This window comes from Podarcis liolepis, assembly GCF_965112155.1.
Source record: "Podarcis liolepis genome assembly, chromosome: 4".
Taxonomy (NCBI): domain Eukaryota; kingdom Metazoa; phylum Chordata; class Lepidosauria; order Squamata; family Lacertidae; genus Podarcis; species Podarcis liolepis.
In genome coordinates, this window is record NC_139558.1 from 6,331,356 (window position 1) to 6,354,617 (window position 23,262).

At 41.3% G+C, this 23,262-nt stretch overlaps 1 protein-coding gene across 8 annotated transcripts in view; it reads right to left on the minus strand.

The window, feature by feature from the left end:
* PCDH9 (protocadherin 9) overlaps positions 1-23,262 on the minus strand; it is a 761,173-nt gene that overhangs the window by 310,555 nt on the left and 427,356 nt on the right. The window lies entirely within an intron of this gene.

The following is a 23,262-nucleotide window of genomic DNA, read 5'->3' on the forward strand; positions in this document are numbered from 1 at the left end:
AGGGAATTCCCTTAATTTGCATCCCCCCGCGGCGCCAGCCAATCGGCTGGCGGCAGGGGCGGGGCCTCTCAAAGGCCACTTAAGGTCGGGGCAGCCCTCGGCTCGCCCCTTTTCTCCATAGCAGCTGACGCGGTTTCCCACCCACCCGCCCGTTAGGTTTAGCCACTGACTTTGCTATGGGCTTCGGCTGGTCGCCGCAAGGGGCCTGGTAGGAGTTTTTCCATTTGGCGAATTGGCTGGTTTTGGTGCCACTTGGTTTTTTCGCCTACCTCGTAGCAAATCGTCACAACTCCCTTGGTTTTGGCGGTAGGCATTGGCCGGGGTATGGTAGTATATTGTCATGCAAATGAGGTTGGGTGGGGGAGGAACGCCATCACCTCCCCCAATGCTTGAAGGGTAGTTCGTTAAAGGACTCCGAGGGGCGACGCCTCGTCCGAAACCTACGGAGGCTAGGGCCTAAAGCGCGCCCCCGAGCGGTAACCCCTCGGGGAGCGCCTAGGGATACGCATCTCGGGTGGCTCCCCCTGTTGGTGTTTAACCCTTCCCGGTCAGACCGGATAGTCGGTTAGGGGCCAATGCCTAAGCCAATACCCTTCTTACCTGTAATCAATAAAGTTGTGGCCATTTACGCCCATTAACCTAAATTCTGTGTCCGTTGTCTTTATTTATTCCACAGTGGGGGGGAGGGATTAGCCACGCAAACAGAGGAACAACAACAACAACAGATTACCACAGGATATGAAACACTTGGATTTTGCATTTCTCAGATTGTATGAAGTTACATATATAATTGCAAAGTGAGAGTACTGAAATCTCCATTGTTTCTAATGGGGGGGACCAACATAAAAAGACACAGCTAGGGAAGTATGTGCCGCTGTTCTGATCACAAACAAAATCTACCGTATTTTTTGCACCATAACACTCACTTTTCTCCTCCTAGAAAGTAAGGGGAAATGTCTGTGCGTGTTATGGAGGGAATGCCTACGGGTGGCATGCCTACGGATTTTCCTCCTCTAAAAACTACGTGCGTGTTATGGTCGGGTGCGTGTTATAGAGCGAAAAATACGGTAAATTTTAGGGCAACAAGCCCCAAACAGTTATCCAGGCTTAAGGTCCCCTGAAATCAATGACCAGATAACTGAACTACTAGCATAGGGTAGAGTCCACAAAAGCCCCCAGCCCTTGGGAGCAAGGCAGTTGTGGGGCCCCTGATGTGTCGCAAATGCACTGAGCTAAAACCTAAGCAGAATCCGTTCATGGCAGGAGTGGAGAACCAGTGGTCTTCCAAATGTTGTTGGACTACAACTTCCCTCAACCACAAACCAGTTCACCAGTGTTCAGGGGTGATGAGAGCTGCAATCCAGCAACACTTGGAGGACCACAGGTTCTCTGCCCCTGATCTAAAGAAAGGATAACAAGGCCATGTATAGAATCATAGAATTGAAGAGCTGGAAGGGACCCCAAGGGCCATCTAGTCTAACCCCCTGAAATTCAGGAATCAAAGCTTAATAATCCCTTCCTCGGTAGTATGAAGCACCTTTCCATTGACCTGTTCATTTTCTCTTGGTACATCTGGGCTGTGGCAAAAGGAAGCCACAGATGCTCAGAGCAGCATCAGATAAGGAGCAACGCCCCCTACCTCTGGTGCAATGTCTTCCAAAAGTTACAAGAAAGTGTGTCCCTGTGCATATACAGAGGATATATTTTTATTTAAATGCCACACTTTTCATAAAAAAAGACACAGCAAGGTGGTGTATAACAAACAAAATTGCAATAAGAGCAATAAAAAAAATCATTATACACCAGTGAGGAAAAAGGAAATAACATTTCAAAGGCCCATCTGAAAAAAACATAATTTCCAGGAGACATCTAACATTAGGTAGGGTTTATTCCAGATTCCTGCTGATCGCCTACTGGCAGGGAGTTCCACAGGACAGAGCCTGCCACGCTAAAGGCTCAGTCCTGAGCAAAGTCTCATAGATCCCCAGACCAGACAGAACCTCAAAATGAAAGCTCAGGGTGGTCAAAAATGGGAAGTCAAATCCAGGTGTTCTCCCCACATTACAGAAAAGTGCAAATTTAACAGAATAGCAGAGATCAGTTTCACAAGTAACACTAGAGATCATTTATTTCCATGTGAACACAGCAATAATGAGCAATGCATTCAATGCTTTTTGGGGGAGAAATCACAATAAGGAAGCACATAAAGGCTGGAATCCAAACCCTGCTTTCCTGGAAGAAAATTAACTCAATTTGATGGCATTTACTTCTGAATAGACATGGTTACCATTGTAGGCACATATGAAGCTTTTGGTGACAAACAATACTGCAGCAACAATAAATGCACTTCTCTACATTAATAACTATGTTACTAGCATTACTGCAAAGTGGTTTTCATATCTATTTACATATGTGTGCATGTTTTAAGAAAGTTTGTTGCAAATAGCTTTCACAGCAAGAATCTGTGCCACAGTGGAAGTCCAATGGGTGGACAGAACGCCCGATAATCTGTTTCCAAGCATCCCTAGTTCCCTTATCCCATGGCATTTTCCCACAGAAAACTAGTAGCAGATTTCTAAAGGGCAGGGGTCAAGGCTAACATAAAAGCAAAATGGACAAATTAAAGATAAGGTCAAATATAACCAAGACCTACTAAAAGAGTTCTGCTCAAGAGGGACAGAGAAGGGTTTCCCAATATGTTGGACAAGAAGAAAAATGGTATTATGACATTGGGCTTTTTACCTGCAAAATGAATGAATACAATTCCACATACTGTGGGGATTACAGGAATACTCAGGGCAAATTGGTAGCAGGGAAAGAATACAAGAACAGATTAAAGCTTGTTTGTGGAATCCTCCTGGACCCCCTTAAAAACCGTATTTGGACCCAGCTGTTATGGCCAATTATCACCCAGTCTCAAATCTTCCATTCCTGGGCAAGGTGGTCGCTGAACATCTCCAGGCACATCCGGATCACTTCCAATCGGGATTTAGGCCCCATCATGGGACTGAAATCACCTTGGTCATGCTGGTCAATGATCTCCAGTGGGTTAGGGACAGAGATGTTTCTCCTGGAGCTTTCAGTGGCTTTAGATCAAATTGACCATGGTATCCTTCTGGGGTTGTGAGCTGGGGACACTGGTTCCACTCCTTCCTCCTGGGCTGTACCAGAAAGTGGTGTTGGAAGATGAGTGTTTGGATCCCTGGATATTTACTTGTGGGGCTCCACCTCTCCCCCATGCTTTTTAAGGGTGGCTATTTACCAGCTCCATCTGGTATGAAACCCTACCTGCCAGAGTGGAGCATGGTCTGCTTATCTCCTGCTTGTATTACTGCAATGAGCTCTATGTGGAATTAACCTTTGAAGGTGACTTGGAAACTATAACTAATCCAGAATGCGGCAGCTAGACAGGGAGTGGCTGCCAGGACCATATAACACCGGTCCTAAAGGAGCTACATAATTGTGGTTTTTTCATTGGTAAATATTATTAACTAATTTATTTTCAATGCTTGTCTAGGACTGGGCTTTAGTGGGCTTTAAGACTGCATATATGAACAAATAATTCTAGTCTATGCAACTGAACTATATTAACATTATTTGGCAAGGCATACATTTAGACCATAGGAATTTCTTTGGACAACATTCAGATTTTGCCAGTTGTGTGCCAGCCATGGTATAATTAGCACTTCCTCATTTTTCCCCCTTTTCATTTCTACACCCAGAATGTAGGGACAGGAAGGAGACTGGTTCACACATGCCTGTTCATCAGTTATCAGATGCAACTTCAATTAAATGCTACTAAGTACAGATGAACCATCTCAGTTCAAACGCCTCAAGTTTCAAGGCCTCTGTTACTTCAAAACAATACTTTCCAGCCGTGTCAGTTCACAAATTCAGCCACATCCATTGCTGACTAAACAGTCCCCAATTAAAATGTGATTGTAGGTATGTAAGGAAAACTCCTCTCTTTAGCATTCAGTGCAGCTGGTGTCTCATTTAAACTGCAGCATTAAGTACTATGTGTGCAATGTTAGTTAGCATGCCAACTTAGAACCTGCCCAGGCCACAACCTGCGGCATGTTAACTATGCAAGCATAGGTAATTCACTCCAATTTAAATGCGATGTCCATTGAGAATAATTCTGCACAGGTAAATGCTGATTATACATGTAGCATCACATTTGAACCGGGCAAAAGGGATGAAAATTGAATGATGTACATGCCATTATTAACAAGTCCAGGATTTTCTTGTCTTTGCAGATTCTGGAATATGCACATGGATAGAGCGTTCTCTTACCATTTATTAGAATACAATAATGGTGCAAAGTCTAAGCAAAGATTCAAATGGAGCAGGCAGGCTAGCTTCCTGGTGAGGTACGGTAATAGCTCAAAGTAACAAAGGAAGTGGCTCAGCATCAGAGGGCAAACAGGTGAGCCTCCTTTCCTCAACTTGCTGGTGCTTTAGAAAGACAAAGGACAGAGCTCAGAATTGTATTATGTGAGCTGGAAGCTAGAAGCCAGGCTGTAGGCTGGGCAGTTGAGATAGAGCCATGCCTGATTTCTTTTTGAATCCAATTCCATAGCTATGGGAGAAGCAAAACCCTCTTGGGGTGCTAATGCTGTGAGCCCCTTCATTGCTGTGACTTCTTATTGTGTAAATAAACCATACGTCATAAAGACACCCACTGTCCCACATTCCAAAGGAAACGCAAACCCGGGGAAAGAACCTGGAATCATATATTTCATAAAATGTCATTTACCATATTTTTCGCTCTATAAGACGCGCCAGACCACAAGACGCACCTAGTTTTTGGAGGAGGAAAACAAGGAAAAAAATATTCTGAATCTCAGAAGCCAGAACAGCAAGAGGGATCACTGCGCAGTGAAAGCAGCAATCCCTCTTGCTGTTCTGGATTCTGTGATAGTTGCGCAGCCTGCATTCGCTCCATAAGACGCACACACATTTCCCCTTACTTTTTAGGAGGGAAAAATGAGTCTTATAGAGCAAAAAATACGGTAAATTGTTAGTGATATACCGTAATTATTTTATTTTTTTAGTCTGGATTATTGTATGATTGCATTTAGAATTTATTTTAAGTAGCACAAACGTATCTGTAGAAAATGTAGCACACACGCACACACACACAATTGAATATGACTATTAGAATGGGGAAAACAATTTGACCCACTAAATTAGAGGCAGTACATAGTAAATTTGAAATAAAATGATTATTTTAGGAGATTTTATAATCATGCCTGTACAAATGGTAGTTATCACTTATCTCTGTGAGATTATCTAGTTAATATAATGAAAAATATTATTTTACGCAATATATTTCACAGCAGTGCAACTTTACTATACATTTTCATCTGTGTGTGTGTGTGTGTGTGTGTGTGTGTGTGTGGTGGGCTACATTTCATTTATTTCATTTACTATATTTCTATGAGTCACAAAGTGGATTACATACAATAAATAATTGCATAGTAGAACATACTACTGTATTATACAGCTTCCCTTATGAAACACATATTTAACACTACTGCCCCATTGCCTCCCCCCAATCCACTGTTCATGTTTCTGCATTCCTGACAGTTTAGGGCAGGACAAAAATATAAAAAGGTGTTTGTCTGCCCAAAATAAATACCCTGAGCTGGTGCAGTTAATTATTTTGCTTAAATTAGTGCACTATCATGACCAAATGAACGAAGTGGAGCTTGCTTCTGCTGCTGTGAAGCATATTATTGAAGTAAAGATAATAAAATGACAGGCTGAACCTCCCGCACTGTTGAATGTCTAAGGCAAAATATAGGATGCTGTAATCAGGGTCAGCCCCTGTAGCATAGCAGCATCACTGTGCTACTGCTGCCATCAACTGCTACTCTCCAGGTGGTCAGTTTGGAGTGCCCTGATATCAGCCATATCTGTACAAATATATAAATATCTAGAAGGGGCAGCAGGCCTGTGATTGGCATTTCAGAACATGTGGAGGCCTGGGCATATAGAACTTTACACGGATAGACTTCCTCAGTGCAAACATCCATATGTAATGACAACTATTGGAGGTCAGTGTGATGGTGGGGGTTGGGCCAGCAGCTTCCAAACATGGAGTCCCTTTTATAGCAACAGCACATAGACTCAATCTTCTACACATTGCAGGCTGGAGAAACTGAGGTGCCCATGAGCAAATATCAAAACTGTAAAGGTAAAGGAACCCCTGACCATTAAGTCCAGTCGTGGATGACTCTGGGGCTGCGGTGCTCATCTCGTTTTACTTGCCGAGGGAGCCGGCTTACAGCATCCTGGTCATGTGGCCAGCATGACTAAGCCGCTTCTGGCGAACCAGAGCAGCGCATGGAAACACCATTTACCTTCCCACCAGAGCGGTACCTATTTATCTACTTGCACTTTTACGTGCTTTCGAACTGCTAGATTGGCAGGAGCTGGGACCGAGCAATGGGAGCTCACCCCATCGCGAGGATTCAAACCGCCGACCTTCTGATCGGCAAGCCCTAGACTCTGTGGTTTAGACCACAGTGCTACCTTCACAGTGCTACCCTTCTCAAAACTATACATGTCGTTTATTAATCAGTTTAGTCATAAGACGGAACGACAGATTGTGTTCACAATCTGGATGCCTCAATAAGTGCAGCAAAGAACGTGCAGTAAGCAAGCAACAACAACAATAAAATAAGAATAGGAATAAGAAAAAGCACGTATGGCCACTTTACATGAGAGCATGCCATAGTTGCCTATTCAGATAGGCACAAAAGGCATCAATTTGTACAATTGTTTGCTATGTTCACAAAATGACATCAATAAGATAGAAAGGGCTTATTGTTTAGCAACTCAAAGAATCTCAAACATAAATGAATAGAATGCTGTACTCTGAATGAAGTAATCGAAAAAGACACAGCCCATTGCAAAGCCTACTTGCTCAAGTGTTCCTCGTCATAAGGGCCGAGTCTTAAAAGAGCAGATTAGCAGGATGTGTCCAAGAGACAGGCAGTTGTTCACAATTAATCAATGCCTCACTTTCATTCATAGAGAATATCACTTTGAGATGAAAACCAGCTCTTTGCTGTCAAGCAAAAACTAAAACAATGCAATGGCTTCTCTTTAGCTTTTAAGGAATGAATGATTTTGCCCCTTATTATTCATTACATGAGCATATGAAACTGTCTTATGTGGAGTCAGACTTACCTGGGAAGAAATTCCACTAAAGACATTGTCTGCATTCATGGATCAGGCTGTCAGATTTAGTGGTTTATCTTCTAGTTCATGGGTAGGCAAACTAAGTCCCGGCCCAATCGCCTTCCAAAAATCCAGCCCGGGGATGGTCCGGGAATCAGCGTGTTTTTACATGAGTAGAATGTGTCCTTTTATTTATTTTATTTAAAATACATCTCTGGGTTATTTGTGGGGCATAGGAATTCGTTCATTCCCCGCCCCCAATATACTCCGGCCCCCCACAAGGTCTGAGGGACAGTGGACTGGGTCCCTGCTGAAAAAGTTTGCTGACGCCTGTTCTAGTCTAATACTGTCTGCTTTGACCAGCCGCAGCTCTCCCATGTGCCATTTGGTAGTTTTATCATTCCCAGCTACCTCAGCTCATTGTAACTGGAGGCCCAGAGTCTGAACCTGGGACCTTAGTATGTAAGGCATGTGCTTTGGTTTAAATCTACACAAGTGTGGGTGACATGTCACAGTGCTTGTTTCATTATGAATCACAAACAATTGCTCTTATATTTTTGGTGACAGAATTTGACATCTTTCTGTCTAAGAGGGGGTGGACACTGACGAACATTAATTACAGATTGGCTCTGGATTTAAACTGCCATTTGAACTTGCTTCACAAAGGTGTACAATTAGCCTTGCCGTGCATGGAAGAACATCCACATATTGGCTTAAATACAATGTTTTATATGTTCACAGGTGTATCAGAAATGGAAAAGCCTGATTCAAGTATTCTATTTTATTTTCTAAAAATCCTCAATTTTTCTTCGAAGATTTCCCAGTAGTTTATCTAGTCTATTTTTAATGAGTTCAGCTCTGGGATCTCTGCTACTTCTCTTGGCAGGCTATTCCACATTTTAATAGATCTTGCCATTAGAAAGCTTGTCTTTGTACAGACAAGAGAGCCTGTCTTTGCTTAATTTTATCCTGTAGGCCAACTTATTCACCTTGAAGTAGCACCAATTTCTCTTGTTGGACAATTATCACTGTCTACTAGAAATAAGGTTGCTGATATGGTCAATTCATCTACTGGTAGGTCTGAAATAGTTGCTTGCTTGGAGCTTGGAGATCATCTCTTCAGACTGGACTCCGTTTAAGAACATAGTATTTGAAAACAAGCAAGCATAGGCTGACAATCACATCAGGGAGAGATCACTAATTGCATCAATGCCCATTTTGTACTTCTTCCACAAATGTAATATTCAAACACCAATTGGCTAAAAAATGTCTCCTGTTTGTCCTTCCTCTCTTGTTGTATATAGTTTGGGCATCTTGGTAGTTTTCCAGATCTTGGCCACTCATTCCTTAAAGGTAGCAGCACCTGATGGGTGTCATTACCTATGATAAAAAGGTAAAGGTACCCCTGACCATTAGGTCCAGTTGTGGCCGACTCTGGGGTTGCGGCGCTCATCTCGCTTTATTGGCTGAGGGAGCCGGCATACAGGTCATGTGGCCAGCATGACTAAGCCGCTTCTGGCGAACCAGAGCAGCGCACGGAAACACCGTTTACCTTCCTGCCGGAAATTTCCTCCAATAATGCCTGGATCTGTTTCCTCCAATAATGCCTGGATCTGGTCCACAACCACCTGCTCTAGAACCTTGCTCAAGAAAGGGAGAGTGGCTGGTAGTTATATTTTCTGAATCCAGGGAGGGTTTCTTAAAGAGTGGTTTTACCACAGCCTCCTTCAAGCAGGCAAGAACCACCATCTTCTGTAAAGAGACGTTAACTACCTCCCGGCCCAGCCTGCTGGCTAGAAGGACAAGACTTTAGAGCACAAGTGGTTCCCGTACCGATGCAAGTACCTTGTCCACACCCTCAAGCCTTACCAACAGAAACTCATCCAACGCAACATGATTAGACAGTGCTCTGAACACCCCATGATATATTCAACTGATATAACAGCATAGTCAAGATCTCTGTGGATGCAAGATACTTTAGCCTCAAAATGCTTTGCAAACAACTCACAGCAAACTACCATTGGTTCCATTGCCTTCTTTGGGCTAGACTGTCAAGGTGATCATGTCAATGGCCTGAGCCATTTGAATGTTCCAAAGGTTGGCCAAAGCTTCAACAGGGGCGCCAGTCATATCAGCCAGAACCCCCCCCCCAAAACCATCTGGAAGTCCACTGGATTCATCAGTTTTCCATACACCACTTAGACATATTTTAAATATATTAAGCAGTATAGAAATTAAATCAGCAGCAACAGCCTCTGAGCATGGACCACCCTACCAGGTCCCCTGCCTTTGTGGAGAGGAAAAGGTGCCGAAATCCTAAATCTCAACAGGAAGTGATCTGACCATGACAAGGGCCTGATGTCAATGTCCCCCAATGAATGTAAAAGCCGATTCACAAATTAATAAAACTAGCAAAACCATCCCACTATAAGAATTAAAAGAGCAGGCCTGCTGGGTTGGACTAAAGGGATATTTAGCCCATCAGTCTGCCTCTAACCATGACCCACGAGATACCTCTGGAAAGGGCATGCACATAAAGGCAACAACCATGCCACTTTTGTCCTCAGAATCTGATAGGAATTCAGGCATCTGATAGTATGCATGCCATCTCTGAACATGAGGGCCTATATGGGATTCATTTAAAATTGTTTAGTTACGTAATGCCAGAAAGAATTTTATTCATGTTTCCCATCCATCCCTCCAGTTCCTGCTGCAAAAAATAGAAGCATTTAGACAAAAGAATGGGAAACAGAATGACAACACCCACAATTGTTCTACCAGTACCAATGCTAAGTGTGTGTAATTACCATAAAACAGTGGATAGCTCTCTTCTTAAGCAATGGCTCTTTGATACAGTTTGACAGTACTATGACGGAAGCTATTTGACCATATCAGGGCCTGGCACCTGCACTGTAGACACTCATCAAAGCACTCCTTCAGAAGGGTGAAAGAATCACCATTTGTAATCCAATAATTAGGCTGGGTAGAAGGGCCTTCAAAAGAAATTCAATCTAGCCTACTCTCCACATCTGACACTGCTCTCCTGGCAGATTGGTAAAATAACAAGAGCACACCTGGCAAGAAGTCCCACAAAACACCTGTCTCTCCTTTCCTTGCTCTTCCAGCACTTCTTAAAATGTAATTAGTAGAGATGAGATACAGGTAGCAGAAAATTCCTTGGCTACCATGGCTGCATTTCAGTAGTTTCTGCCCCCAATCTGGGAATGACTGGAGGCTTCCAGTGCAGCGAAACTGCTTCAATGATTCAGAGGCCTTAGGGCAAGTGAGGCTGAAGTCGAAAATGGCCCAAAGGGCAGCACTAGATGTGTGTGTAGCACATCCCAGAAGCCTGGCAGTATAGCAAGGGGGGCGGGGATTTTGGCCAACTTCTCACTGCATATAAGGTTTCATTTCCACCTATAAGGTATGTAATGTAACAAAGCATTGACATGTACATTGTCCCTGCACTTTATTGAGTTGAGCATGCCAAGGGAAGCTTCTCAATGCTAAGCCTATTTGAACATGTCCGTGGTGAAGCTAGAAGCTATTCTAGCACTCTGAAAAGTTTAATGCATTCATTCTCTGTCAGGGCTCTGGAGAGGAGCTACCCATCCCTAATAGTAATTATGGGCAGTTCTGTCTAAGGTCACCAAATGAAAAGCAGCAGCTTCAAGGAAGTTCATGAGAAATTACCAATTAACAAGATATCATTTTGGCCATAGTTATATGAAGGCTACATTTTCACTCACTCACTGAAAGAGTAACTGAAATACCAAGTATATTTTTCAGCTGTAACAGAAAATGAAATGAAGTTCTGTTCATATGTTCTTTTCAGTGTTTGGTCAAGAGTTTTCTTTTTGGTTGTTTGGAATTCTGAGGAAATGTATTATGTGTAAGAACTGGCTCTCTCATATTCCCCAAAGGTGGAGACAAAATCACTACGCCACATCAACATGTCTGTCTCAAAAGTTGTGGTCAAGTTTCAAAACTTCTCTGCCCAACCTGGTGCCCTCAAGCTCTGGCCTGTATGACCAGTGGTCAGGGATTATGGCAGCAGTAGTCCAACAAAACATTTGGAGGATATCAGTTTGGAAAAGGCTGTTCTGAAATATGTGATTCCTCATTTGCACCCATAACAGACACCTTGTTTAGGAACAAATTGGAAACAGCTTTGTTTAAAAGAGCCGAGGAAGGTACAGCAGTAATCTCCTTTCCTCTCCAAAAGAGCATGGAACAGAAAACTAGCTCCTGAACATGTTTCTTGTCCTGCAAGTATGGGAGTCTTAGAAAGTCGAAACATGGAAGACTAGAGCTGCTTAAGAACCCAGACTTCCTTCTGTCAGTATAAGAGAAAGTTTGCTGCTACTAAATATGTGTATTACCTGCTGATTCCAAAAGTTAAATAAGCTCTGCAATACACATTTTAGTTCCCGAGTGCAGAATTTTCCAGTACTTCTTGTTTCTCTTGAAGTGTGCTGTCCTTAGTAGTTATGCCTTTTGTTCAAGCTGCTGAGTGTTCTGAATTTGTCACCTTGCCAATAAATATCTGCCTTTCAGATGTTAAATGAGTTCCCTGAAGTTTTCCTCATGCTTTTGTTACAGAATATCAGCCAAACCTTTGATCTGAACCATTATTATTACCTGGGATAAAGGGAAAAGAGGGCAGTGCAGGAAATATTCCACCTCAATATCTATTAGTTAACACTGCAAAAAGAAGAGTAACTCTTTTCTAAATTAACCCTCCGTTAGGCCATTAATTTTGTTTCTGAGTCCCAGAATTGGTTCAGAACTTATTTTGGCTTATATCCTACCCTACTGCTGAGATGTGCTGTGGAGAAGTGCAACGCTGTTCACAGTCTTTTATTTCTGAGACTTGGACAGGTATAATAGGGAAAGAGGAAATGGCTTTCTCTTGCCGTACTTACTCATAACATCAAAAGTGCAATTTCCACATTAACCCCTGACAGTGAGATGTGCAATCTCATGTGCCTCACCTAATGGCATTATGGAGAAGAATGGACACAAGAAGCATGATGCTTTGAGGAAGTGCTACTGCAACTCCATCATGTGCAGTGATCTTATAAGTTCTTCATATGTTTAACTGTGGAAAAAATGTCATTTGTGGAAAACCTGTACTGAAGTACCATGGTTGCATCTTTCCATGCTTGCTTAAATCTGGTTTGGGCATCTTCTTGAATGCTTCCTGATTATCCTTGACAAACACTTTGAAGGTGACTTGGAAACTAAAACTAATCCAGAATGCGACAGCTAGACTGGACCATATAACACCAGTCCTAAAGAATCTTCTCTGGCTCCCAGTACGTTTCTGAGCACAATTCAAAGTGTTGGTGCTGAACTTTGAAGCCCTAAATGGCCTCGGCCCAGAGTACCTGAAGGAGTGTATCCACCCCTATCGCTCAGCCCAGAGACTGAGGTCCTTCTCTAAGGGTCTTCTGCTGGTTCCCTCACTGCGAGAAGTGAAGTTACAGGGCACCAGGTAGTGGTGGGGGCCTTCTCAGTAGTGGCACCCTCCCTATGGAACGCCCTCCCTTCAGATGTCAAGCAGATAAAGACATCTTTTAGAAGACATCTGAAGAAAGCCTGCATCGGGAGGTTTTTAATGCTTTATGTTTTAGATATGCTATAAGCCACCCAGAGTAGCTGGGGAAACCCAGCTAGATTTGAGGTGTATAAATAATAAAGTTGTTGTTTTATTGTTGTTGTTACTACTACTTCTACTAGAAAATACCAAAGAATTGATAATGAAAGCTGAGACAAAAGGAGTTGCTTTTGAGAACAGTTTTTGTAGCATCAAAAAGTGTGGTTTCATTTCATTTTTTACAAAGGTGTTGAAAATCATTGCCGACTGAGAGTGAGGCTCAATTTGGCAATCATATGAAACTAGCTACTGTACATCAAGTCTTTGTGATGCCATCTGATTTGCACTGTTTTCACAGGAAGACCATCCAGTAAACATGAGAAAACAGTGCTGAAGCAGGGCTAGGTTTCGGGGTAGGCTGGAGGAAACCACTTGAACAAATAGAGCAGAGAAGGAGTGAATGTTCTTAATATTAGGAATCTGAGAGGGGAGTAAATCATTTGGCTTCCCCCCAAAGCAGGCAAATACAACATAACAGTGAAATAATTAGATACTTAAAATCATCATGCTCACTCCCCTCATCTAGCAAAAGAGCGGCTTTTGCTCTTGGCCCTAACATGTAGGAAATAGTATTCAAGGGCTTCCTGCGAAACCTCCTATGGCCGGTGGGCAGGGGTTTGGGGAGCTGCCTATATATGTCCAGGCTTCCCACTCAGTTTTGTTCATATTGGCATGCACACATCTGCCCCTGGCACAGTGTGGGTTATCCTGGTTGCCATTTTCATTTAGAGCCACAAATATATTTTTTGCTCCTAATTGGCTTTGGGCCAGATATTTGTTGCCTTATATCACCTTATATCACACTGGTTTACCTTACAGTGCTAGGTTTGTAATTTTGGCAGATACACTGCAGGGATAAGGCAGGGGGGCACGTGGACAAATATATAACAACAACAGGGGTTTTCTGATACCTAACCATCAGTGCCTCATGGCCCAAAGGTGCAAACAGGTGACCCCCTTGAGGTCTGGCCAGCTCATCCAACTCAGTACTTCAAGGTTGGGCATGTGGGTTTCAATAAATTTTGTTGCTTATTTAAATATCAGAAACTATTCTTAAGTCCTCTTTGTGGGGGTTCAGGGACAACAGGGTGCATGGGAGAGAGAGAATAATTAAATGGCATGTGCAAAAAAAAAAACACAGTTTGAAGAAGACTGGTTTTTTGTTTTTATTTTAATAAAGGACTAAGAATTGGTAGACTTGAATATACACACATTTTAAAATAGCCTGTTATATGTGTTTAATTTGTATAGTTTATTTAGCCTTAACTTTTTCAAAAGCAGAACTGATCCAATTCAAAGTTAGTGCTGCCAAATACTTTGAATATTTATTATCATATTGTTCCCTGACAAAAAGGAGCTATTTTTCCAATCCTTACTTATAAGTGTTTTCATCATAGACATTGAGGACAGAGTTGCACATAATGCAAAAGGACATTTCCAAGAGAGCAGATGGTAGATTTGCTGCCAAATGTCACCTAAATCAAAATCTGAAGGCAATCTGGAGATTCCTGAGAGAAATCTCCATGGAATGTCAAGAGAAGCCAGCTTTTACCTGGCCAGCAACATTTCTCCCGAGACTTTCATTCATCTTTACATTGCCACCAACTTCCACCAGAAGCAAATTCTGAGATGGATTTGAGGAGTTTTGCTTCCATAAAAGCTCTCAAAAAATGTCAAGGGAAGCCGTCAGAGCAGCAACAGCCCCCAGGAGAGTTTTGCGCATTCCTAACAGAACAAAATAAAAACAAATTCAGACAGTTCCTGATGTGTCTCCTTAGAAACCTAACTTAATTCTGACTACTTGGAAGTTGGCCCCATTGATTTTCATACATTGAACTTACTTCAAAGAAGAACACGCTTGAGAACACTACCCTGGTCTGTTCAAGACTGTGTAAGATGCGCAGGAGCAATGCTAGGTTTGGGGGCAGATTCATTCGTTTCAATGCAGCTTGTTCAGAAGGGATTCCAGGTGGATGCTGCCTATTATATTCTACCTGTCAGGCACAGAATTCATTCTGTGATATGGAGAGAATACAAATAAATATGTTTAAAGTATAAATATGTGGTTATACCTACAGGCATTGCTCTTAGGGTGACAAGATCAAATTAGATTTAAGCTTTAGGCATGATATCCATCAAGTGGAATGAATGCAGACTTTCTCCTGCACACAGAAAGATCTGCCTGGCAGCTAAACCCATAATAGCAAAATACTGCACACTGTGTGTATATATAGATAGATACTGTGCAGTCTTTATTACGACAGAGATTCAGGACACATCACTGAATTTCTTTTGCAGGCCACACACACACAAAAAAGGTAAGCACAATCCCGATTTTTATATATGGATGCTTCTACAACAGCTAGAGATGTATCTCATGTACAGACAGTTAAGCCAAATTAAGTGGCTATAAGTTTTTTTAAATGAAACAAATGGAGAACCGAACTGATCAGTACAACCTACAATAAAAAGTGGGTAAGTTAAAAGTACTGATGGTTGAACTGACTACATCATCATTTATTATATAATCAATTGTGGAGAATTTTAAAGGAAGCCAAAAGATTTGTTTCCGCCTCACCCCCATGCAAAAAAAGGCCAATTATTAAACCTGAATTCTAAAGTTTTGCCACTTTTCAGCATTGCTGCCTTGACTCTTTGTTTTCAGTTTTTGACATACGGGAAAAGGAAGCTAGCTATCCTCATTCTCTGAAGGGGATAAAAGGAGAGTAGTATTTGACCTTGGACCCATTTTTTGTAGCAAAACACGAAGCAACATGAGAAGGATGTTGTATTTGTCAAGTACAAAGTTATGCTCTCAGCACAAGACAGATAAGTGTTATCCATCTGCAAAGACAAAAATCTATCTCTTGCTGTTCGCTTTGTAAAGAGGTAACAGACAGCAACACTTCATGCTTCTGGCTCCTCTATTATCCGGTTTGGGGTGTGTTTTAAAGCAAACAATAAAAATATGATTGACATTCAAGTCAATAGTAAAAGTTATTCTCAAAAAAATAATTCTAGCTAGACAACTGTATAAAAAGTCATGATTACTGTGGAAACCTGCCTGTGGTAAATTTAGCTTTATGGAAGGCTGAGGAAGTTGTTTCAGAAAAAGGATGGAGAATCTAAACAACTGCTGTCCACTAAGAACATTTATGCAACCTGAGGGGAAAGTGGATCAACTTCTCTTCTAGTCCCAAAGAAACAGCCTGAACAAATGAAACTCAGGTTTCAAACTGGTGAAGCATATGATCATAGAATCACAGAATTGTAGAGCTGTAAGGGGTCATTTGGGTCATCTAGTCCAACTTCCTGCAATGCAGGAATATTTTGCCCAATGTGGGGCTTGAACCCACAACTTCTCCATATAAACATTTCCATACACTTGGAAAGCAAGCATGTAATTGAGAAATGTACGAGCCTAACACTTTCTCTGATGTCCATTTCTTGGCATAGGGCCTATCCAAGCATCCAATTCTCCACCTGCTTTTTGCTGTGGTATAATCCCAATATGACTGTACCATTTATTTCCACACTTACAATTAACTTTTACTATATTGAGTCTGCAGTGATACCCAACACATAACGAGACATTTGCCAGATCATGTTGACAGTATGTAAAAATTGTTGGGGGTTTTCTGCTTCACATTTGAAGATATTAGTTTTTATTTCACAGTATTTCAAATATGTGGGCTGCGAGGAAGCTGAGGTTTTCTTTTGACATAGCTTGTTCTCACTCTACTTGATATTTCAGAAATCTGAGGTCCTGTGTGAGGAGTCCATGCCATACCCTACTAAAAGATAATGTCAGTGTTGGCCCAGGGACAGTTAGTGCCCACTGGAGGGACCAACGTTGTTCTATTACAAAGCACCTAATAATTGCCAAGTATTAAAACAAAACAGATGATTATGTTGTGGAAATATTGATATTCACAAAGGATACACATGAAAAGGAAGGTTTGGACTAAATTTATCATGTGGCTCCTCTGTTAAGAGCAGGTGTGAATACCACCTGCTCACAGGAACTTTGTGGCATGTTAATGAAATTCACAGACGACACTCAAATTAGAAGGTGATAAAATAGCAGCAAGGGGCACAGTCAGTCTAGAAATGTGAGCAGAACAACATAATGAGATTTGTTTTTTTGTTTTTGTTTTTTTAAAAAATGCACCTTGTCACATCTAGAGGGGAAATACTTCACAACACAAGTTGCCATCAGTGAGATGAAACACATTTACCAAACAAAAGGAAGCACTCGTGTGTCTGTATACAAAAAAGCACTTTCAATTACTTACCATATTAACAATGGCCGATAAAATATACATCACAAAAGATGAAATATCCTGACAGTTAATGAATGCATAACAAATACTGGGTCAAGTACACTAAAGTATGGATCCTCAGAAGGGCACAATCATGGAACTCTTGCATGCAGAGACCCATGCACTCATGACCTTCCAATGTGATCGCTGCAATGTGGGCTACCCTTTAGAATGGTGCAGAAACTGAAGCTAGTGCACAGCAGCACATGTTGTGATTTGTTTGTGCAACAGAGAACAATCATCATACACCAGCTGTCCCATTTGCTACTGGCCCAGTGTGAAGTGTTGTCTTTAATGTAAAAAAACCCTAAATGACCAAAGACCCAAATAATTGATGGAGTGTCTCATAACATCGTCAGTGCAGTTTTTGGCACAGAATTAAAATGTACTATTAATACAATGGAAGCTTTAGGTAACAACCATTGGAAACCAGGGTGCTAAAGAGATGACTTAATGAGGAAAGATGAAAAGATCTGACAGAAAAATGGCTGAACTCTAGAGCACAGATATAGGAATGGAGGGAATGTTAGGCCTTAAATAAGGTTACCAGATTTTTTTCAATGAATCTGGGGACACTTTTCAACTTCGGTCAAATTCAGTGGATTTTGTCAGGGGACTGATCTGTAAACCCGGGGACTGTCCCCTGGGAATGGGGACGTCCGGTAACCTTGTCTTAATAACTATTTCAAGCATGTTGATAGTAGTTTACCTTTGTCACTCACAATATGTTCTTTAGTCGTGCAGGAATAACATCCACAGATTACTATGTAATGGCGAAACTCAATTCTACACATTCCCAAAACATGTGTCAGTGCTGGCTGGAGCCGCATGGAAGAAATGGTTTTGGGACAGAGGCAAAAAGTAGGTGGAACAAGAGGTAGATGTTGCACATAGAAGCCCAGCTATACCAGTGAACATATGTTTAATAAATGTATAGCCCTTACAGCTAGGTGACACCATTTTTTGTGTTTACAAAGTTGGGTCATTGGTGAGGCAATGCGCTTATCTGGTTGTCAGACCACTGTCTGGGGAAGCTGCTTAACAATGCAATAAAACGGGTCAGCAAACTTTTTCAGCAGGGGGCCAGTCCACCATCCCTCAGACCATGTGGGGGCCGGACTATATTTTGAAAGAACAAGAACGAATTCCTATGCCCCACAAATAACCCAGAGATGCATTTAAAATAAAAGTATATATTCTACTCATGTAAAAACACACTGATTCCCGGGCCGTCTGTGGGCTGGATTTAGAAGGTGATTGGGCCGGATCCGGCCCCTGGGCCTTAGTTTGCCTGTCCATGCAATAAAAGGTCTCCAGTTCTTTGCTCCCAGCATGACTGGGGCTGCAGTTACAACGCAGACATCCAAAGGAATATATATATATATAAACAGAAAGAGAGAACACAAATAGATGCAAGAGTGACAGACTGATATGCAGTATTAAGTGAAGTTGAGTGCAGTATCTACTATTGATTAGTGGAGCAGTTTGCATTGGCATTTGTTCTCAGCTTGTGAGTAATTCTCCCTAACAGTCCAGCAAAGATTTCATCCAGGCTTAAAAAAAGACACATTGCCTTTCAGCATGTCTTTCTCCCAACTCCCACCTTCAATACATTTCATGATCTTTTTCCAGCTCACATTTTTCCTTTAGTGTTTATGCTTCCAACAGAGTAGTGCAAGCTGGAGTGGCAACTTCTCTGAGTGGCGCATTGTGGGGATCTAATAATTTGGATAAGCTTTCCAGGCTCAGGGCTGAAAAGTAGCAATGAGACAGCCGACTTTGACGAGGTGAGGTTATCTCCAGTCCCAAAAAAAATTCACAGCTGTTTTACGGCCCAAGCAGTAAATGCCTGTGTCTTTAATGGAAGCCTAGACTGCAGAAATTAAACAGGTGACACTTCCCTGACATGGAGATTGTATAATGGAAAAATATTTTATTAGGAATAAGATTCATCAGGAGTATTATCCAATCAACCACAAATGGTTTTGAATTATTTTTTAATTATCCAATTCAATTTCAAACAGAGGCTTAAACAAGGAAGGGCCAAAGACAGATAAATGTTTTTGTTCTCCTATTCCATGTGTCTTTCAATCCATCTGGCTATTTAAACAAAACTTTTTTCCACAGATCATGTAGTCGGGGGACGGGGACAGGGACTGAGAGTTGTCCACTTATCACCATTTAAATCCAGTTTATCCTTTTATAATGATTATAGAGTTGAATCACACAGGCACATGCCTTAATTGCAAGGCCTTGCAAACATGTAGAGATGTTTTAAGCTTTAAAGGTTTTCCATGCCATCAAAGCCTAAATCCTCTTTAAGACTTTATCTCTAATGATATTATTAACAGACCTAATCATCTTATTACTTGCGTTAAGAATCTTGACAAAAGCCATCTAGAAAAAAGATTTGTATCTTCAGGGTGCACTGTCATGAATGTTAACAGCACAAATGGTGAGCAAGAAGTGTTATGTCATAGATAAACGCACACTTAGTTTAACCTTGCTTTCAGACAACTATAGATCTGGGGGGGGGGAGGACAAATTCCCTTGATTTTTCTTAACTTTTGCATTCAAGATCATTATATCACTGTGCAGAAGATATTAAACTTTAACTTTTGCTGGAAAAAAACCAAGCTACTTTACTTTAAACATCAGTACTATGTGTTCTTATGTCTTCAATAAGGCTGGCATCAGCAGAGTACACTCGCTGGGGTTTGAGGCTCCCAGCTGGGATGGCCACCACTTTCCCCACATGGTAAATTATATGTACAGACACAGATTTAGATACCTCTCACCAGATGACTTGTGTGCCTGTTCAGCCTGCTGATTAGCTGCTGCTAACTGTTGATGGGTAACTTCAAGACCCCTTTTTAATGGCTTTTTGTCTTTAAACCAGGTTTGGGCTGGGCACATCTCAAACAGAAGACACTTTCAAATAGAGGACTGCCCTCTGTAAAATAGGACAAGTGGCAGAAGAACTCCTGACCATTTTGCTACTCCTATTCCTTGCTGTTGTTGACTGTTCATTTGCTATCCTCGAGGATGGAGTGCGATAAGTTGGCGGATGACCTATTTGATGGGAATTTTATTGCTGCTGATTCTTCTTTTATGGTTTATTTGTTTTTAGATATAGTAGTATTGAAACTGTTTTATTGGAATGCCTTGTCTTTGATTTCTTGCTATGCATTTTTGGCTCTTAATTCTTGGAAGTCGTTTAGTGGCCTCTCTATAGTAAGTGACAAACAGGTGAAATAAATAAATAAGCAAGCGGTGAGAGAAGGGAAGAAAAGGAGAAGCAACATCTGTATGCTTTGCTTCCACCACTGAGAAGTGTGGGCTGGGGCCAGAGGGAGAGGCAAGGAAGTGGGTGATGATAAAGTGGTAAAAAAGGCGAGTCTATTTTAGAAGCAGGGCCCACTGAGAGTCCAAGGTGTCTCCTGCCTCCAAACACCCCCCCTCCACAAAAAATGTAGGACTGGCATTCTGTCTCTAAATTCTGAGGTATTGCCATTTTGGTTAAACTGCAGTGGAGGCTGAAGTTCTATTTATTCCAGTTCCAGGCAAAGCTATCTGTAAAATGGGCTTGGGTGGAATTGTGGAATCATACCAGTCCAGCCATTTAGGTTGTTCTCCTATATGCAGTTTCCAACTGGTTTCCAATTTACTGGTATGCAGTTTCCAACTGGTGCCCTCTTTACTGGTTTCTGTCCCTTGTGAAAGCACCTGTCTCTATTTATACCTATTTTTTGCCTCTTGAATTGGTTTGTGGAAGTCATTCTTTAGGATTCAGCTTCTTCCCTAGAGAAGTAATGGCAGCAGTCCTAAACACACTCCCTAGTGAGAAAAGCCCAAGGAAAACAGTGGGATCATTTCTGTGTAAACATGCATTAGATTTAACTGTAAATCTCCGAACATGTGCATAAATGCATTTTGGCTTTAGTGTGGGTGTATATGCATGGATGCTGAAGTGCCATGCAGTTCACAGCCTGCCATTTCTGTCAATAACTGTCAATAACATTTTGCAGGACAATCATGGTTTTTCTGGTATAAATTTAAGCAAAAGAGCAATCATGCTTTGGCATGTAAACCAGTGGAGAATAGAGTCATTGAGAGATAAAAGTACAGCACACAGCCAGATGGCATGAAGAGACTTCAACGACACATAGTAACAGACAGAGTGGGGTTCAGAAAGTACAATAACAGGGTTGTTAAAAAAGATCTTGATTTATTTTATTTACAGTGGTACCTCGGGTTAAGTACTTAATTCGTTCCGGCGGAAGAGGATTGGGGAAAATTTAAAGAATATATAAAGAAATATTGTAAAATTAATGAATGTTAGAGAGACGATGGATTAAAATTAAGGGGTTAATTGCGGCAAGGGAAAATTTAAAGAAACTAAATAATATTAAAATTAAGCTAAGAGTAAGGGAAGAATTTGCTGACAATCTTATAAGAAATTAGAATACAGAAAGGGGAGGTATGAGGAAGTCGGGAAAGTAAGTTACAAGAAAGAAAAATTAGAATTTATACGTGTTTTTTGTCTGTATTTTTCTTTTATATTGTTTTATTATCTTGTTTTCTTTGTTATTTGTGTTATGTATAAATCTGTGAAAATCTGAATAAAAATTTATTTAAAAAAAAAATTTAATTCGTTCCGGAGGTCTGTTCTTAACCTGAAACTGTTCTTAACCTGAAGCACCACTTTAGCTAATGGGGCCCCCTGCTGCTGCCGCGCCGCCGGAGCACGATTTCTGTTCTCATCCTGAAGCAAAGTTCTTAACCTGAAGCAATATTTATGGGTTAACGGAGTCTGTAACCCGAAGCATATGTAACCTGAAGCGTATGTAACCTGAGGTACCACTGTATTGAATTATAGTATTCTTCTTTTAATCTGTGAAATGTTTGACTTTATGGCATTGGATGAAATATGTAAGTGGCAGAAATATGTGCAAAGTCCGGTGTGCATAGGTTCAATAAAATATAGTCCTTTGTCCTTTGATTTTGCTGGGTAAGGACTGTGAATTATCAGGTCTATGTACGGTATATGTGCTCAGCGATGGAATGGAACTGGGGCAGGGGGGGAGGGGAGGGGTATCCAAAAATCTGTGTTTGCCTCTGGTCATCTTCTGCTCTGAAAATCGGAAACTGAAAATACAAATTGGAAACACAGTAAAGAAATATTGAGGCGTTTTCTACTTGTGTGGCTATGGTGACAAAAGAGCTGGTAAATATTCTGCCCTTGGGGGAGTACTGAGCTAATTTTTTATTCCTTCTCCAATGCTTATCAGCTTGACTGCTTGCAGATGCTCTATAAGGCTGATCCCTTCCACTTACTGAGTGTCACATACTGATGAGGGTCCCCTAGGAATTTTCAAACACGGGGGAAAGAGGTCAAGTAACCACTTCTTGGCCTATATTTTATTCATGAACTATTTCAGAAAACTACACCTGTTTGGGTCGTAAGCTGAAAACACACCTAACCATTGCGTTGGGCATTTGGTGTTCAGATAGTCTTCCTCATGTGCGAACTATAATGATTAGTGTTTTAAAATGATGATGAACTTTGGGTTGAATGGTCCAGTAACACCATTTTTATGGAGACTGCATAAAAATCAAATAAAGATATTGATATCAGAAGAAAGTCCACTCTGTGATGCTGGGGGCCAGGGAGGAAACCCGCAATGCCCAAGTCTTGATCCTCCCCACATTTTTATTAACATGCCCCTCTTTGAACATCTCTTGAATAGTAGCTAAGGAATTTGTCACAAAAGGGAAGAGTGCTGGGACCTCTCTGCCCCATCACCTGCAATTTGATTACTAAGCAGCTTTTTCACGCTTTCATTCTTTAAAAATTGAAATTTACATATATTTTAGAAAAATAAAGCACATTGCTTTTGGGGTCAGAAATGTAAAAAGAGCTCCGTTTTAACTAACTAAGCCATATAGGGTTTTTTAATCAGTCAAGAATCTTTCTATAGTTTACTGAAGAAAGGAGGAACTGTAGTGAAAATGCAAAAATTAGCAATAAAACAACAGGGTGTGCTGTTGCAGGGTAGAAACAGCCTGCCTAAGTTTTCACCTTGTGTC